Here is a 17,117-nt window from a genome sequence, read left to right as displayed (position 1 = left end):
GGTTATGGTACAGAACTGTCACTATCAGTTCGGACGCTGCCGTAGGGATGGTCCACGGCACCCCGGGTCTTTACTGAAGTAATGACCGTAATGATGATATTCCTTCGAAGGAAGGGAATTTTAGTTATCCGTTACTTGGACGATTCCCTGATAAGGGTAAGATCCAGGGAACAGTTGGAGATCGGTGTAGCACTATATCAGGTAGTGTTGCGGCAGCACGATTGGATTCTCAATATTCCAAAATCGCAGCTGGTTCCGACGACTTGTCTTCTGTTCCTAGGGATGATCCTGGACACAGTCCAGAAAGAAGGTGTTTCTCCCGGAGGAGAAAGCCAGGGAGTTATCCGACAGGAACCTCCTAAAACCGAACCAAGTCTCAGTGCATCAATGCACAAGGGTTCTGGGTAAAAATGGTGGCTTCCTACGAAGCAATCCCATTCGGCAGATTCCACGCAAGACTTTCCAGTGGAACCTACTGGACAAATGGTCCGGGTCGCATCTTCAGATGCTTCAGCGGATAACCCTGTCACCGGGGACAAGGGTATCCCTCCTGTGGTGGTTGCAGAGTGCTCATCTTCTAGAGGGCCGCAGATTCGGCATTCGGGACTGGGTCCTGGTGGCCAGGGATGCCAGCCTGCGAGGCTGGGGAGCAGTCACACAGGGAAGGAATTTCCAGGGCTTATGGTCAAGCCTGGAGACATCTCTTCATATAAACATTCTGGAACTAAGGGCCATTTACAATGCCCTAAGTCAAGCGAAACCCCTGCTTCAGGGTCAGGCGGTATTGATCCAATCGGACAACATCACGTCAGTCGCCCACGTAAACAGACAGGGCGGCACGGGAAGCAGGGGGGCAATGGCAGAAGCTGCAAGGATTCTTCGCTGGGCGGAAAATCATGTGATAGCACTGTCAGCAGTGTTCATTCCGGGAGTGGACAACTGGGAAGCAGACTTCCTCAGCAGACACGACCTTCACCCGGGAGAGTGGGGACTTCACCCAGAAGTCTTCCACCTGATTGTAAACCGTTGGGAAAAACCAAAGGTGGACATAATGGCGTCCCGTCTAAACAAAAAACTAGACAGATATTGCGCCAGGTCAGGGGACCCTCAGGCAATAGCGGTGGACGCTCTGGTAACACCGTGGGTGTACCAGTCAGTGTATGTGTTCCCTCCTCTGCCTCTCATACCAAAAGTACTGAGAATCATAAGAAGGAGAGGAGTAAGAACTATACTCGTGGTTCCGGATTGGCCAAGAAGGACTTGGTATCCGGAACTTCAAGAGATGCTCACGGACGAACCGTGGCCTCTACCTCTAAGAAAGGACCTGCTCCAGCAGGGGCCTTGTCTGTTCCAAGACTTACCGCGGCTGCGTTTGACGGCTTGGCGGTTGAACGCCGGATCCTGAAGGAAAAGGCATTCCAGATGAAGTCATCCCTACCCTGGTCAAGGCCAGGAAGGACGTAACCGCAAAACATTATCACCGCATTTGGCGAAAATATGTTGCGTGGTGGGAGGCCAAGAAGGCCCCTACAGAGGAATTTCAACTGGGTCGTTTCCTCCATTTCCTGCAAACAGGACTGTCTATGGGCCTAAAATTAGGGTCCATTAAGGTTCAAATTTCGGCCCTGTCGATTTTCTTCCAAAAGGAACTGGCTTCAGTGCCTGAAGTTCAGACATTTGTAAAAGGGGTACTGCATATACAGCCTCCTTTTGTGCCTCCAGTGGCACCTTGGGATCTCAATGTTGTGTTGAGTTTCCTAAAGTCACATTGGTTTGAACCACTCACCACTGTGGACTTAAAATATCTCACATGGAAGGTGACGATGCTGTTAGCCCTGGCTTCAGCCAGGCGTGTGTCAGAATTGGCGGCTTTATCATATAAAAGCCCTTATTTAATATTTCATTCTGACAGGGCAGAATTGAGGACTTGTCCTCAATTTCTACCTAAGGTGGTTTCTGCATTTCACATGAAGCAACCTATTGTGGTACCTGCGGCTACTAAGGACTTGGAGGATTCCAAGTTGCTTGACGTGGTCAGGGCCCTGAAAATATATGTTTCCAGGACGGCTGGAGTCAGAAAATCTGACTCGCTGTTTATCCTGTATGCACCCAACAAACTGGGTGCTCCTGCTTCTAAGCAGACGATTGCTCGTTGGATTTGTAGTACAATTCAGCTTGCACATTCTGTGGCAGGCCTGCCACAGCCAAATATCTTAAAATGCCCACTCCACAAGGAAGGTGGGCTCATCTTGGGCAGCTGCCCGAGGGGTCTCGGCTTTACAACTTTGCCGAGCAGTTACTTGGTCAGGAGCAAATACGTTTGTAAAATTCTACAAATTTGATACCCTGGCTGAGGAGGACCTGGAGTTCTCTCATTCGGTGCTGCAGAGTCATCCGCACTCTCCCGCCCGTTTGGGAGCTTTGGTATAATCCCCATGGTCCTTACGGAGTTCCCAGCATCCACTAGGACGTCAGAGAAAATAAGAATTTACTTACCGATAATTCTATTTCTCGTAGTCCGTAGTGGATGCTGGGCGCCCATCCCAAGTGCGGATTGTCTGCAATACTGGTACATAATTATTGTTACCAAAAAATTCGGGTTATTGTTGTAGTGAGCCATCTTTTATAGAGGCTTCTCTATTATCATGCTGTTAACTGGGTTCAGATCACAAGTTGTACAGTGTGATTGGTGTGGCTGGTATGAGTCTTACCCGGGATTCAAAATCCTTCCTTATTGTGTACGCTCGTCCGGGCACAGTATCCTAACTGAGGCTTGGAGGAGGGTCATAGGGGGAGGAGCCAGTGCACACCAGGTGATCCTAAAGCTTTCTTTAGATGTGCCCTGTCTCCTGCGGAGCCGCTATTCCCCATGGTCCTTACGGAGTTCCCAGCATCCACTACGGACTACGAGAAATAGAATTATCGGTAGGTAAATTCTTATTTTTTCTCTGGGACTGTGAAAGTTCTCCATTTACCAATCTCTGATAAATTCCTCTGGACCTCTCTGTGTTAGACTACTCATGCACATGCGCAGCACAATACGGGTGCATGCACAGTAGTTCAGCCGCGGTCAACCTCTGAAGTAAAGTGATGGCATTAGCAAGCCTTCAACTGTTTACTCTGGATGGCCACTTGGAACAAAAGGTTTTTGGACTCTGAGCACAGGATGGATGTTCAGTCTATTTATAGAGGTTGAGTATCCCTTATCCAAAATGCTTGGGACCAGAGGTATTTTGGATATCGGATTTTTCCGTATTTTGGAATAATTGCATACCATAATGAGATATCATGGTGATGGGACCTAAATCTAAGCACAGAATGCATTTATGTTACATATACACCTTACACACACAGCCTGAAGGTCATTTTAGCCAATATTTTTAATAACTTTGTGCATTAAACAAAGTGTGTCTACATTCACACAATTCATTTATGTTTCATATACACCTTATACACACAGCCTGAAGGTCATTTAATACAATATTTTTAATAACTTTGTGTATTAAACAAAGTTTGTGTACATTGAGCCATCAGAAAACAAAAGTTTCACTATCTCACTCTCGCTCAAAAAAGTCCGTATTACGGAATATTCCGTATTTCGGATATTTGGATATGGGATACTCAACCTGTATATACACATATACAGTACCACCAAAAAACAAATCTGTATAGTAAATACTGTAGGGTTAAAGAACCCTTAATTCAGTATGTGGGTGGATGTGCGCCCAATTGTAACCTCTAGAAAAAGTACTCTATGATGGGGTACTCGATTATGTGTATATTATTTAAAAAGTAACTAAATAATATGCAATAAAATATTTTTTCAAAATAAAGCTGACATGCTTAAAAAAAAAAAAACAGGATATAGGGGTCTATTCATGAAAAAGTGGAGAAAAGGAGAAGTGTTGAAGTTGCCCATGGCAACCAGTCAGCTTTGAAGGAAGCCTTTATCAAGTACATTCTATAAAATGTAAGGGAGATGCTGATTGGTTGCCATGGGCAACTTCTCCACTGGTCTGTTTCTCCAGTTTTCACTGCTTCATGAATAGACTCCACAGTCCTTATCAAAGACATCCCCGAGTTGATAAAAATTAAAAACATAAATATTAAGGATGTGTTCTAATTAGACCCCAATCCTGATAGGGTGCAACAGTTAAGTGAGGGAAAAGGCAAACTTCAACAGAAAAAAAGACGAGACGAATAGAAAACTCACATTAAAATACGGCACCACAGTATTTGCAATAATATATAACAGCATGTAATTCAAACGCATTATAGGATACTTTCATGAGCCAAATATATTTGCTTCATTAGTTCTCAACAAAAACATACTTGTTCAAGTGATATGTCTTATAATGAAGCAGTTAGGTATGATGATCCCTGTATTCAAATGCAGTGTCAGGTTTACATACACATTAGACAAAAAAACAAAACATGAAAATGCAACAAATTTAAATAAATTTCCCTTACCTGCTCAAGGGCCTAATTCCGATTTGTATTCTAAAGCCTACGCAGATGTGTGCTTTCAGGCTACAGACTTGCTAAACCATGCAAGAGAAATAGCCGCCTAGAAATAATGACTAGAGATGCCCACTGGAGCCATTGCAATGTCCTCAGCATCTGCGTACACATGCGCAGTATCAAGACAGAAATTAGGAATATCGGTTCCCCAAGTGATTCGATGGTCACGCAGACTGGCTGAGATGCTAGCACCATGTTTTGCGAGTATGGAAACACAGATGTAGGCAGAAATATGTCCTGAAAATGATCGCCACATGGATGCATTTTTGCTGCCACTCCCTGTTACCTACCCCTACCTATCAATAATTCTGCAAATGACTCCTCAATGCAAGCGGCTTTGCTAAGGTGCCTTTGCACATGCACAGTCCTCTCTTAATCGCTAAGTTGCATAAACCTTGGCATTGAGTACACATCGGAATCGGGCACTAAGTGAAAACACAGTACTTGTACATGCAAGATGGATGATTACTCAGAACCAATAATGTACTTGTTTCCACATGAGAAACAATATAGTTAATATCGGATGCATTTGTCAAATAATAGTTATACCTAGTGCAGTAAGGGCCTGATTGAGCATGGATCACAAAAGCAAAATCTTTCTCTAATGGGCAAAACCATGTGCACTGCAGGTGGGGCAAATGTAACATGTGCACAGTGTTAGATTTGGGTGGGTTATATAGTTTCTGCGCAGAGTAAACTCTGGCAGCTTTATTTTTACACTACAATTTAGATTTCCGTTGGACCACACCCCACCCAAATCTCACTCTCTCTGCACATGTTATATCTGCCCCCCCCCCCCTGCAGTGCACATGGTTTTGCCCATCAGAGAAAGATTTTGCTTTTGCGATCCATGCTGAATTAGGTCCTGAATCAGGTAAAAATAAAGACAGTAAAAAATAGAATCTTGTTCACTGGTAATGTGATTGCAGCTGCAGGGCGTGCATACCTCCCAACTGTCCCGATTTTCACGGGATAGTCCCATTTTTTTGGGGTCTGTCCCGCTGTCCCTCCCGCGGGCCGCAGTGTATGCTCACAGCATCTATCCCAGTGAGGCAGAGGGACTGGGGGCATGGCCAGCAGCTCAGAGCGCTTGCCGTGCCCCCACTGTGATGGAAATTGGAGGCGTGACCCACGATCACGTCATCCATGTGAGGCCATGCCTCCTTTCCAATGGGCCATGCCCCCTCCATCTGTATTTGCTTTTAGCCTGCTCTCCTTCTGTATGTGTGTATGGACTGGTGTACAATATATTTCACTGTTCTGTGTGCTGTATGTCAGCCTTAATTTTTTTTGTGCCTCTTTTATATATTATTATTACTGGGTACCAGCCCATGAAAATTACGGAACAACATAACCGTAATGTCAGCTCCGACGGTTCTGCGCGCCCAAACGGACTTGAATTGCTCTGTCAGGTGCCATCTAGTGGTTGCCGGTGCACAAAATACTTGAATCCCCCCATAGAGGTGTGGAGCGGCGTTAGCTTTTTATTATATGGGATTATTCAAAATTTATAAAGCTCCAACATATACACAGCACATTGCATGGCAATTTACAGTCTTAGGGGTCTATTTTCTAAGCCTTGGAGGGATATATAGTATCATCCAATCAGCTTCTGTCATTTTTCATACCTGCCTGCAATTAGGAGCTGATTAACTGGTACTTTATCTCTCGCCAAGGCTTAGTAAATACACCCCTAAATTCTCTATCATACACGGTTACATTTACCTACCAGTATGGTTTTGGATTGGACTCTGTTAGGAAATCTAAGCACCCAAACTTGGGGAGAAAACACAACCACCACATACACAGTGCCCTGATTGGAATATAATTCATGTGCCCCCCATAAATGACCAGTACATCTCAGCAGATGTCAAGTTGGCCCTGCCCAGCAGCCAACATTTGTCCTTCTCTGCACATGACATTTATCTTTTCCAGCTGAGATTATTTTATGCTATCTCCAAGGTGGACATAGCACCAAGATGAAATGTCAGATGTGTTTAAAAAGGGGTCAAGTACATGTGTGGTTGATCATTAAATGATTTTAAGGTTAAAGTACGACATATTTATGCAATATTTGATGAGATTTGCACAAGTAAAGTAGCTGATGTGATGAAAGTAGGTACACAAGTCACATTTCAACATGATGGTTATCAAATGTATTAATAAAATAATAATTAACAAGCCCTTTTTTATGTAGATTGCAAAACAGAGGTCAGGTGCATGTAATCGACATTTAGATCTGTGGTGCTTAACCTGCCAGACTTCTATCAGTAACATTGTACCCAGCATTACATGTGACCAGTAATATTACAGATAATGCGAATGATAACTCTAGCATACTTGCAATTTTGTTTTCCTTTTTTGTTTGTGCTTAGAATGATGGGTCTTTTTACATCAAAAAGCTGTATCCTTTTTTCGGCAGGAGTGGGCAATAATTGCTCCTCCAGCAGTAGAACTACACATGCTATTTGCCCATTTTAAAACTGTTGCAGGGCATGCTGGGATGTGTAGTTCAATAGCAGCTGGAGAGCTTTTTATTGGCCACTACTCCTCTTAGCCCATTTTAAGGATTTTCATGTGGAATTGAACTCAAAGCATGATGTAATTGCACCAGTGTAGAAAGGAACAAGGTGTAGTGAAGCTGTAACTACCTGGCATGGGGGATATGGCAAAAAGAGAAACATTAACTGCTCAAAAAAAGTGAATGGTTGGCATGCAGGTTACAGTATGTTAAATAAAGTATATTGATGCACAATGAAAAAGTATATACTGTAAACAGAATGTGGTGCAGTATATGTTGTCAAGTGTAATGTGTACAGCACCGTGTCTATTAAATAAAGGCTAGTATCTGACCTATCAAATATGGACTATCATTCTCCACCTGATCAGACCCCCTCATGTCACCATAACCTCATCATGCTACAATATATCATTGCCTCTGTTCCCTCTCTCCTGTTTCTCTGCTACACAATGCAATCTTGACGATAAGAGTATTTCCTGTAGTTATCTCCGATCAGTCCAATTGGATGGGGTAAAATATGGGAAATGATGCTTCTTTTTGCAGTGGCGCCTGAGAGTGAGAACAGCAACAGATTGGGTTTTATTTGGTAGCATGATGGAAAACTTTATAGCTATCATGGAATAATATAGGCTAGTATAGTATAGGCTACAGTATATGCAAGTTTATAGCTTGTATAGTTTTAGTATAGACCAGTGGTTCCCAACCGCGGTCCTCAAGTACCCCCAACAGTTCACGTTTTCCAGGTCTCCTCACAGGATTGAAAGTGAAATAACTGTGGGTCTTTTAAAATGTGTCAGTGAGTAATGAATACACCTGTGCTCCTGCTAGGTGATCTGGAAAATATGAACTGTTGGGGGGACTTGAGGAGCGAGGTTGGGAACCACTGGTATAGTCCTTTCAGGTATATCCTATCATGCCATGAAAGAAGTGAGACAGCAGGTCAGCATGATGATTCCCAGCTGCCCAGCTGACTACTAGTCAGCCATAAATCATAAGTATTAAAACTTTATTTCTATTTTCTTCACAAGATGATGCCATTTTTCTACTTTTATGTATGTAGGGAGTCGTTGGGGCTGGCGGCGTAGGGGGTGTACATGCCCAAAAGGCACTGGCCACACCCATACAGCACCGGTCACAGCTCTTCCACTTCTCGCAGCCCCAGGCCTATATGCCTCGTAATCCAAACCCTGGTCTCATCAGAGGATGACCATACACGAATCAGATTTTTAGGTTGGTTTGAAAAGCGATAGAGGAATTATGTGACACAGAAGAATTACATTTTAGTACAATCATGCGGTCTGTGTACAGAGCCAGAAAGCAGTCCAAAGTCCTGTAATAAGTTAAAGAAAAAAGGGTGTATGCCCCATAGAACATTACAATCATCGGAAATATTTTTAGGTATTCATTAAAAACATAGCAAACAAAGACAGACACACTCCCTTATGCATTTCAAGTGACACAATTTCTATCATTGGCACACACATGCTTCTACTTATATTATACAACAATCAGGGCTGGCGACAGGGGGGGTCAAAGGGGACAACTGTACCGGGCCCCAAGGATCAGAGGGGCCCCAAGTGTATGCTGATAAGTGCCCTGCAGGGATGTAAGCCATTTTGTCAAAATACGGCAGTGAGCTGTAGGCGGTGTGGCTGCAACCTAAGAGTGACAGGAGCCTCTCACACACAGTGACTGTGCGCCCGCTCTTCCAGGTCCTGCTCTATTGCAGGCAGTTACGGGACACAGGGCCGGTGCTAAGGTGTTTGGCGCCCCCCTGCAAACTATAAATTTGTGCCCTCCCATACTTTACAAAGGGACAGCACACATAATGCCCCCTGTAGTAGTGATGCTTACACGCATAACGCCCCCTGTACCAGTGCCGCTTACACACGTAACACCCCCTGTACCAGTGATGCTTACACACGTAACACTCCCTGTATCAGAGACGCTTACACACGTAACGCCCCCTGTAGTAGTAACGCTTACACACGTAACACCCCCTGTACCAGTGACGCTTACACTCGTAATGGCCCCTATACCAGTCACGCTTACACACGTAGTACCAGTGACACTTGCACATGTAACGCCTCCTGTACCAGTGACACTTATACATGTAACACCCCCTGTACCAGTGACGCTTCCACATGTAATGCCCCCTGTACCAGTGACGCTTACACACATAAAGCACCCTGTACCAGTGACGCTTCCACATGTAATGCCCCCTGTACCAGTGACGCTTGCACACGCAACGCCCCCTGTACCAGTGATACTTGCACACGCAACACCCCCTGTACCAGTGATGCTTGCACACGCAACGCCCCCTGTACCAGTGATGCTTACACACACAACGACCCCTGTACCAGTGACGCTTTCACAAGCAATGCCCCCTGTACCAGTGATGCTTACACATGTAAAGCCCCCTGTATTAGTGACGCTTACACACATAATGCCCCCTGTACCAGTTACGCTTACAGACGTAGTACCAGTGACGCTTGCACACGTAATGCCCCCTGTACCAGTGACGCTTGCACACATAGCTCCCCCTGTACCAGTGACGCTTATGTAACGCTTCCTGTACCAGTGATGCTAACACACGTAACGCCACCTGTACCAGTGACACTAACACATGTAATGCCCCCTGTACCAGTGACGCTTGCACAAATTATGCCGCAGTCACACTTACACACACAGATACACACAACACGTACACATATACATACACACACCCCTTTTAGGTCCGTGCACTGCCACAAGGGAGGGGAGGGGGAGAGGAGGCTTCATGCTGCCGGCGCCTTTCATAGAGTGTGACAGGCGCAGCAGCAGGGGGCACAGGACGGCACAGCATAGGAATGCAGAGCAGGGAGAGCGCTTCTCCTTCCTGGTGCCTCCCTGCACTGCATCCCTTTGCTGAGCGGCTAGCGCCGGGCCTGACAGGACATGTCAGCAGCTCCGCTGGCCAGGATTCCTGTTCCCCGGACCGGCCTCCTCTGGTGTGGTCTGCTGTGCGGTGCTCGGGTCTAGGAAGCACAGCACAGGTGAGTGTCTCTCCGGGGTAAGAGGGGATTGGTGAGGGAATACAGGGATTTGGATGGGCTTAAGGAGACGGGAATGCAGCATGGAGTCATTGGGGATAGACAGACTATGGGGTGTGTGGGAGGAAGGAGAGAGGGAGATGCATTATATATAGAGATAGAGATATATCTAGAGATAGAGATATATCTAGAGATAGAGATATATATATTTACAATGCCCTAAGTCAAGCAAGGCCTCTGCTTCAGGGTCAGCCGGTGTTGATCCAGTCGGACAACATCACGGCAGTCGCCCACGTAAACAGACAGGGCGGCACAAGAAGCAGGAGGGCAATGGCAGAAGTTGCAAGGATTCTTCGCTGGGCGGAAAATCATGTGATAGCACTGTCAGCAGTGTTCATTCCGGGAGTGGACAACTGGGAAGCAGACTTCCTCAGCAGACACGACCTCCACCCGGGGGAGTGGGGACTTCACCCAGAAGTCTTCCACATGATTGTGAACCGTTGGGAAAAACCAAAGGTGGACATGATGGCGTCCCGCCTCAACAAAAAACTAGACAGATATTGCGCCAGGTCAAGGGACCCTCAGGCAATAGCTGTGGACGCTCTGGTAACACCGTGGGTGTACCAGTCAGTGTATGTGTTCCCTCCTCTGCCTCTCATACCCAAGGTACTGAGAATCATAAGAAGGAGAGGAGTAAGGACTATACTTGTGGCTCCGGATTGGCCAAGAAGGACTTGGTACCCGGAACTTCAAGAGATGCTCACGGAGGACCCGTGGCCTCTACCTCTAAGAAAGGACCTGCTCCAGCAGGGACCCTGTCTGTTCCAAGACTTACCGCGGCTGCGTTTGACGGCATGGCGGTTGAACGCCGGATCCTGAAGGAAAAAGGCATTCCGGATGAAGTCATCCCTACCCTGATCAAAGCCAGGAAGGATGTAACCGTGCAACATTATCACCGTATTTGGCGTAAATATGTTGCGTGGTGTGAGGCCAGGAAGGCCCCTACAGAGGAATTTCAACTGGGTCGTTTCCTGCATTTCCTGCAAACAGGACTGTCTATGGGCCTAAAATTAGGGTCCATTAAGGTTCAAATTTCGGCCCTGTCGATTTTCTTCCAGAAAGAACTGGCTTCAGTTCCTGAAGTTCAGACGTTTGTCAAGGGGGTACTGCATATACAGCCTCCTTTTGTGCCTCCAGTGGCACCTTGGGATCTCAATGTAGTTTTGGGGTTCCTAAAATCACATTGGGTTGAACCACTCACCACTGTGGACTTAAAATATCTCACATGGAAAGTGGTAATGCTGTTAGCCCTGGCGTCAGCCAGGCGTGTCTCAGAATTGGCGGCTTTATCCTATAAAAGCCCTTACCTAATTTTTCATACGGACAGGGCAGAATTGAGGACTCGTCCTCAATTTCTCCCTAAGGTGGTTTCAGCGTTTCACTTGAACCAGCCTATTGTGGTACCTGCGGCTACTAGGGACTTGGAGGACTCCAAGTTGCTGGACGTAGTCAGGGCCCTGAAAATATATGTTTCCAGGACGGCTGTAGTCAGAAAATCTGACTCGCTGTTTATCCTGTATGCACCCAACAAGCTGGGTGCTCCTGCTTCTAAGCAGACTATTGCTCGTTGGATTTGTAGTACAATTCAGCTTGCACATTCTGTGGCAGGCCTGCCACAGCCAAAATCTGTAAAAGCCCATTCCACAAGGAAAGTGGGCTCATCTTGGGCGGCTGCCCGAGGGGTCTCGGCTTTACAACTTTGCCGAGCAGCTACTTGGTCAGGGGCAAACACGTTTGCTAAATTCTACAAATTTGATACCCTGGCTGAGGAGGACCTGGAGTTCTCTCATTCGGTGCTGCAGAGTCATCCGCACTCTCCCGCCCGTTTGGGAGCTTTGGTATAATCCCCATGGTCCTTACGGAGTTCCCAGCATCCACTAGGACGTCAGAGAAAATAAGAATTTACTTACCGATAATTCTATTTCTCATAGTCCGTAGTGGATGCTGGGCGCCCATCCCAAGTGCGGATTGTCTGCAATACTTGTACATAGTTATTGTTACAAAAATCGGGTTATTATTGTTGTGAGCCATCTTTTCAGAGCTGTTATCATGCTGTTAACTGGGTTCAGATCACAGGTTGTACAGTGTGATTGGTGTGGCTGGTATGAGTCTTACCCGGGATTCAAAATCCTTCCTTATTGTGTACGCTCGTCCGGGCACAGTATCCTAACTGAGGCTTGGAGGAGGGTCATAGGGGGAGGAGCCAGTGCACACCAGGTAGTCCTAAAGCTTTTACTTTTGTGCCCAGTCTCCTGCGGAGCCGCTATTCCCCATGGTCCTTACGGAGTTCCCAGCATCCACTACGGACTACGAGAAATAGAATTATCGGTAAGTAAATTCTTATTATATATATATATATATATATATATATATATATAGATATATAGATATAGATATAGATATAGATATAGATATAGATATATATATATATATATATATATATATAGATATAGATATATATTAACAATTCGTTATATAGTGCAAATTCTGTTGCACTTTAATATATATATATATATATATATATATATAAAATCTGAGGGGGCCCCAGAGATATCATTGTACGGGGCCCCAAGATTTCTGTTGACCGCCCAGACAACAATACATCACTACACTACACTACACTAACCCTTTTGTACAGTAGGTAAATTATCCCATGGCATTGGAGATGGTCAATACAAGTAAAAATAAATGGAAATACCATAGCACAATAAAGCCACACAATTAAAGACACATACAGTATTAAACCATTCACAGTCAGTATGACTCAGGGTTTAGCCGCTTCAACATCACAAAGATGATAAAGGTATCTCTCGCACAAACATTGGCCAGTGACGCATGTATTATTTATGACCACTCAGGTACATGTTCACACAGACTGTCATTTAGTGTATTGTGACACAATGAAATTGGGAAATCTTTAATGCGTATGAATGAGACTGTTTTGTAATTAAACCATGTCACAATTTTAGCATTGTTACCATAAAAAATAACTGATAACATCCTGGAAAATCTTGGAGTAGAAGGTTCAGGGTACTGGAGTGGGGTTGTGGCAATGTAATTCAGGTCTTCTCTGCTTCTCTTCTGTGTAAGTTAATGTGATTTGCAGCATTACACAGCAAACTTAATGATGTGATTGACGGCAAATCGCATCACTGCAGCCAAAGTTCATATGGTAGGATCCAGGAACACGGGCTACTTTCCCAAAATTTCGGGGGCTTATGGACAGAGCGCGAAACAGGGCAGTATGACTTACAATAATTTTGGCCTTTTTATTTATTTATTTATTTATTTATTTATTTATTTATTTATATTGTCCCATGAAGTGTCCGCAGTCTTGTACATGGAGAATTACAATAGAACTAATAAACAATACAGTCTAAAAAGGTTCAAATAGACAATAAGGGTGAATAAACCAAACCATGAAATACAACAAAACGGGACACAAGGTGACGGTGCGACGGTCACATTAGCAAAAATTCAAAGTTGCACTGTGTAAAAAGTTTCACTGATATTAGTGTATACCTCTGGACTATCACCATTCTTAACATTAGCACAATCTATTTTTCTCTAAGCCTGGGAAGAACAGACAGAAAGGATCAGAGTAACTGAGTGAGAGCTCATTGGAGATAAGGATAGTGCTAATCAGAAGAGCACTCTGACGGGTACTACACAAACTCCAACCTAATGCACTTCTGCACATACTTGCCTTTACCGCATGTCTTCATCTCCGTTCTCCTTATGTCTAGGATATGCTTCTGAGCATCACCTAAGAGAGATTGTACCACAGACCAGTGGTTCACAAATTTGGTCCTCAAAGCACCCTAGCAGTCCAGGTTTTAAGGCTATCCATGCATTAGTACAGGTGACTTAATTAGCATGGGCCGTGTTTGGGAACCTCTGCCATAGACACACTGCAGTACATATATACGACACTATGTCACTAATGTTTGTTACTATATACACTCCAGCTCCAGATACTGCACACCACCAATATACACGCACATACACAGATACATAGGTGTCAGAAAGGTTGGGGGGTGCAAGGGGGTGGCTCTCTGCCCCCAAATATTTGAGAGGTGCCAGTCAATGTACTGTATTGCTGGGTGCAGTGAAGCAAGCATCTAGGCAGTGTCTGGATGGAGATAATTTCCTTTCCAGTTTCTTCACCTCCTCTCTCCCCACAGCCCTTCCCCATCCACCCCTTCTGCCCTGCAGCCAGCTCCACCCCCTACAGTGTGTGGCTATTTGCTGAGGGCTGGCCCCTTCTATGGAACAAGCCCTGTGCCGTTCTCACCACTTACTTCATATGTTCATCCCCTCTTCCCCCTCAACTCCCCATTCCGCCCACCCCCCCACCCCCCACCTTGTAGAACCCCCACCCCCATATACAGTAGATAGATAGATAGATGGAAAGAGGTCTATATAAATATAGTTATAGAAATACGGAAAATCCCGGCACTCCTCTTATATTCTGTTAATAATGCTGCGGTGCCCTCCCAGAGGCGAAGTCCTCAATAAATATAGTGACGAATAAGGGTGGCACTCAAGCAGACTGTTGCAAGTGTAGATGATCAGTTGGTTCAATAAAAACTGATCATCTACACTTGCAACAGTCTGCTTGAGTGCCACCCTTATTCGTCACTATAAATATAGTTATATGTATCTATCTCTAACAGGTAGGTGGTGTCACCCCTAAGGAAGCAACATTTAGCAACATAGGGGCGCCAAAATGACATTTTATATTTTTGCACTACTTACCACTCTGAGTTGGATCTGTCATACTGTATGTTCCTGCTGCATTTATCCTGTGTTGACTAGGATCCTGTCTTCTGCCTAGTTAATAAACCAATGTCTGGTTTAGCTATTCATCGTGTGGACTGACCTCCATCAAACACCGATAACATCTGTTAACAACATAGGTTTAGCCAAAAGGTGCAGGGTGATTGACAAGAGGATGGATGGAGGTCCATGCTCCTGAAAGTACTGGGTGTGGATTATAGATCTACACTAAAAAGGGCTACAGTCAATAGGTTTACCACTAATGGTAGACATACATTAGGTTGACATACAACAGTTAGACAGTAGGAAAGGTTGACAGGGTCAAAAGGTCGACACAAAAAAAGTAGACACAATTTGTAATTTTTCTGCCACAAACAAACCCCATTAGTGTGTACTGCGTCCCCATTAGTGTACATGCTTCGGGTAAGGTCACTGTTCCCAATCGTAGTCCACGTGGATGGTAAAGTATGAAAAAGTTGAGAAAATGGAAAACAAAAAAAGTGTGTGTCGACCTTTTAAAAAAGGACACTAGAAGAGGGGTTTACAAGAAAATAAGATATTTTTGCCATTAATCTAAACGAGTGATTCTTAACCTCCACCCTCAAGTTTTCCCAATAGATAATGTGTTGAGGATTTCTGTCTGTGAAAGCTAGTGCATACCCCCCAACTGTCCCAATTTTCGCAGGACAGTCGCATTTTTTCTGGGACTGTCCCACCCGCGGACTGCTGTATCCCGTGGTGTGGGGGAAAATGGCAGACCCCTTGCCACTCGCTGCTCTGCTTAGCACAGCGTACATTCACTGCTCATGTGCTCAGCGTATATTCACACCAGGAGAGAAGGACTGGGGGCATGCCAGCATCTTCCGGAGCGCTGGACATGTCCCCACAGTGATGGAAATGGGAGCGTGCCTCACATTACCATGAAGCCACACCCCCTTTGATGAGGCCAGACCCCTGTTGCAGGATTCACTGGTCCTCGATAGTAAATGTTGGGAGGAATGCAGGTGGGATAATTAATGACCCAGCATAATAGATTAACTTGCTGTGTATTGTTAAAGAAATCCAGAAAATATGACCTGTTGGTATTGGAACTGAGAACCCCTGATCTAAATCATGCTATTTCTGCCTCTTTTACATAGCAATTTCTATTAGGTGCAAATCCATATATCTAGCAAAATGCTAATGCGATTTGCAAATGAAATGTTTTGATCAAACTAGGAACTAATACAGCTTACTTTTATTTTGCTAGACATATATAGATTTAAAATAGTATAAAGATTAGCATTTACAACAACTGCTGCATACTGTATATGTTATATTGAGAGTGGAATTTATATATTTTCTACCTTTTTAAAGTGTAATATTCATGGCATTTGAAGTCACTTTGAAGCAGTGGTGGATCTAGATTTAACTTTTAGGGGGGGCGGTTTAAGAATTATGACAACCCCCCCACGATTATAGCTCCTCCCACTTAGAAATGTCCCTCCCGTTCGCTTCTAAAATTTCCTATTGTTGCCATTACTAATAAAATGTTGCCAGTTAGTGGAGAGAACCCTGCGCACTGGTGATACAGACTGGCGAAACGCCATTCCTGCATGCATCTGCAGATTCGTAGATCACACAAGCGCAATCATGCAGCCCAGATTTGGGTTACCAGTCCACTTTCAGAGAGAAAAAAAGTGAAAAATTTATTTTAGCTGGAAAAAATGCTTTATATGAATACTAATTTCCTTTAATAGATCCTGTGATGGCATAAGTAAAAGGACAACAATGGTACACATTATAGCACGCAGTATGAGCCGAAATTCACATTATAGCACACAGAATGAGCCGAAATTCACATTATAGCACACGGTATGAGCCGAAATTCACATTATAGCACACAGAATGAGCCCGAAATTCACATTATGCCACATGGAATGAGACAAAATTCAGGGAGAGTGACAGCAGGGACATAGGGACAGGGAGAGTGACAGAGGGACAGGGAAAGTGACAGCAGGTACATAGGGACAACGAGAGTGACAGGGACAGGGAAAGTGACAGCAGGGACATAGGGACAGGGAGAGTGACAGAGAGGGACAGCAAGGGCATACAGTAGGGTTTAGGGAAAGAGAGAGGCAGCAGGGTAATATTACCTATTTAGCAGCTGAGGATGCCGTGGTCTGCTGTGCGGTGGATAAGGAGACTGTGGTTGGCATGGTGCG

The 17,117-nt window shown here is 44.8% G+C and overlaps 1 protein-coding gene across 2 annotated transcripts in view; it reads left to right on the top strand.

Moving 5' to 3' along the window:
- HPGDS (hematopoietic prostaglandin D synthase) overlaps positions 1–17,117 on the top strand; it is a 118,035-nt gene that overhangs the window by 42,466 nt on the left and 58,452 nt on the right. The gene's annotated exons all lie outside the window — the stretch shown is intronic.

This window comes from Pseudophryne corroboree, chromosome 1, assembly GCF_028390025.1.
Source record: "Pseudophryne corroboree isolate aPseCor3 chromosome 1, aPseCor3.hap2, whole genome shotgun sequence".
Lineage (NCBI taxonomy): Eukaryota > Metazoa > Chordata > Amphibia > Anura > Myobatrachidae > Pseudophryne > Pseudophryne corroboree.
This window is presented reverse-complemented; position numbering and strand designations above follow the sequence as displayed.